Source organism: Ambystoma mexicanum, chromosome 13 (assembly GCF_040938575.1).
Source record: "Ambystoma mexicanum isolate Mex_15411 chromosome 13, UKY_AmexF1_1, whole genome shotgun sequence".
NCBI lineage: Eukaryota > Metazoa > Chordata > Amphibia > Caudata > Ambystomatidae > Ambystoma > Ambystoma mexicanum.
The window spans coordinates 278,386,806-278,389,961 of NC_090938.1; positions in this window are offsets into that span (position 1 = coordinate 278,386,806).

Here is a 3,156-nt window from a genome sequence, read left to right on the forward strand (position 1 = left end):
CTTTTGTAAATTTGGTGAAAATCCAACTAGTAGTTTTTTTTAAAACGACTAAAAAGTAGGTCACAAAAAATTAGCGATATCTATGTCCGCTCCACAGACACACTTCCCTGCTCGCTCCGCGGACAGGACACCGATTGGCTAATCGCCTTGCATCATGTCCGCGGACATGAACATGTTCGCTGATTGGCTGGGATGAAGCGTGAGGTGCGTCGATTGTTTCGATGCGCCTGCCATCTTGGATCCATGTTTGGTGTCCGCGGACACCGCAGTAAATCATAATAAAAAACACAACATTGCACTTGTCAAACTTATCAAATAATCTCTGGGGAGGTGAGGGGTGATGAGGATGGGATGGGATATGGCTGCAAGAAGCAAAAAACAGGTGTTTTTTTTGTCACGAAAGTCCGAACAGTCAGGATGTTCGTGAACAGTCCTGTGCAGGAACGGAAGAAGAAGTGGTTGATTCCATCTTCGCTTCCACACAAAGCACTTGAGAAGATTGTGTTTGATAAAACTCTCAAGAGATCTGATGGGACTCACAGCATTTTATCACACGGTAGATTTGGAGGTATTCCACAATATGTGCCTAAAGTACAGGCCAAAGAGATTGCTTTTCGGCATTCAAGGGATGGAGATGTATAATCATGTAATTGCATGCGATTTTGTTCCGAGTATACATACATTGTCAGAAAACATTGCCAGCGTGCTCTGTCCACCTAAAACAGAGCTCGTGGAACAGTTCAAATTCAGGTACAAATGATTACCACCTGTTTTTTTGATCAACTATGTTTTTAAGAAGTGTCCAAATAAAGCATTCAATTTATCTGTTAAAATGTATCCTCTTTGTTAATTTTTTTTTTCAACTATTCCACTTTTTACAATAACCTTACAATCCCACAAAAGGGATGAGACCTAGATTAGCAGCACCACGATCATCGAGCAAGGGCAGCCCCCACATTTCTCCTACTGTGCACGTGCACAGGGCCGGTCTTAGATCAGATGGCACCCCAGGTAGGAAGCATCATTGGCACCCCCCAAAATTTTGGCAGAGGTGCTAACTTCAGAGACGATGGGGAGGGGCAAACTTACTTGTGTGGGGGTATCTAACTTCTTTATAAATTCTAATGAGACTATTCTAGTGCAGCTTCAATGTTACAATCAGTTATATCTCTCTTTCACTTATAAAACCACTCAGAAGCCACACATTTAAGCTCTGCTGTGAAAATGAACGGCCTCCTGCCCCTACACTTACAATCACTCCCCTGACATGCAAGAATGAACACTCATCTGATTTCAATTGCCTAAAAATGTATGCATACGATTGCAGGTGCTAACAATACAATGTTTTACATTGCCTATTGCCAGTCATTTGGTAAATGTGTTGCTGCCACCACCATTAATTTTCTGTGCCTTGTCCTTCTACGGCTCTGTTCATCTTACCAAACATGAAGAACGGAAGAGTATCACTGAAGCTGATCATGGGTATTTGACTGGGCTCTGCTTGATTCACTCAAGGTGAGGGGTTGGGTGCACATGTGTGGGTGGGTGGTCATTCTAACCGGTGGCTGTGCCCACCATTTATCCACACCCTCTCATTTGTGGGTGATCTGGTGCTTCTTCAGTGCCTGTGTGTGCCTCGGCATGAGACTGGGTGCAACACAATGATGGGTGCAGCTTTGTGTCTGTTTGTGTCCTGTGCAGTCTCTTAGCAAAACCAAGCAGCATGGGGAAGCCTGACTTGGGGCACATTTAAGCCATATTGCAGAGTGCTAGGGAAGGGAGGACGACCCACAAAATATATAACCGTGTGTGGGTGCTGTATCACTTCTCTACACAGTGCTTTTAGCCTGCAACCTTCACTAATTTTCAAGTTGATTGCATTATTTCAGTGACAACACAGATGGTGAGGCAGAAACGTAAATGGTGGAATTGTAAACATAGATTGTTGCGTCTGCAGTCTGCAACCCTACCCTTACCTTGTGGTATCACAGAGTAATACTACATTCCGAATGCCCGTTCCTCTATATTGTTTATATTGGTTGGCAAATATTTATTAATATTAAATAGAAGCAATTTCAGGTTATTTTACACTCTTAATGAAAACACTTGATGTTTATAAATTGATGTGCTTGTGCTACACCCAGAGCGCAGCAAAGAAAGGGCTATTCATGTCTGTGTTAAAATGTAATTAAAATAATAATGGAGTCAGACTGGCGCCCCTAGAGCCTGGCACCTCAGGCAGCCACCTGCACTGCCTGATGCAAAGACCGGCCCTGCACGTGCATCAGAATTACAGTTCTCATGGATGCGGTGAGGCAATTGGTTGCAAACTAAGAATGTATGTTGATTCTGAGTGAAGGTCATCAGCTTTGAATTTTTGCTTGCGAGCTAAGGAAGCCCACGCATCGGACACATAGTATAAGGTTCAATTGTTTTTTGACCTTGAGAGAAAGGGACCATTCCGAAAGGAATTGAATGAAAGGAGGGTTTTAATAATATAAGATATGATAACGTTATGCATTCCAAAACTGGACTAAGGAACATGTTAATTCAGTTTATAAAAATCGTTGGTGCGAACAGAGTCTGCGTTACGGTCTGAGTTATGCCAAGAGAATAGAAATGGTGAATATAATGTAAGTTTGATTTTCAACGATTTTATACCCGAACGAGCATCAACTTATCATTATCTAACCATTATTTCTGGGTTACATTCTACTAGTTTGTTCTGTGTGGCATATTGCAATGAAACGCAAGTACAACCTATGTGTGTAGTGGTCTTTCTAACTTGCACATGGGCAGTCCAGCATCGAGGTGCATGTAGATCATCACTCAGTTCCCCCAGGTTCAATGCTAATATTTTATTAAAATTCCATTTATGAGCACCTCGAATTGTAGCGTCAGCTTCCGTATCCCGTTTAGAGTTGATCATACTACATAGTAATGTCCTCAGAAGCAAATTGTGTACCACTTTCCACATTATTTTCTCTCTGTTGAGATTGTTTCATGTCTGTGCTAATCGTTAGTTTAAACTCTATGCCGAATTAATAAGTCAATAGATAAATTGTAATAAAGATTGGCTAGTGAGACACATTTCTATTATGTTTTCGAAACAGGTACATCCTGCCATTCCACGATTGTCATAGATTCCAGTCATAG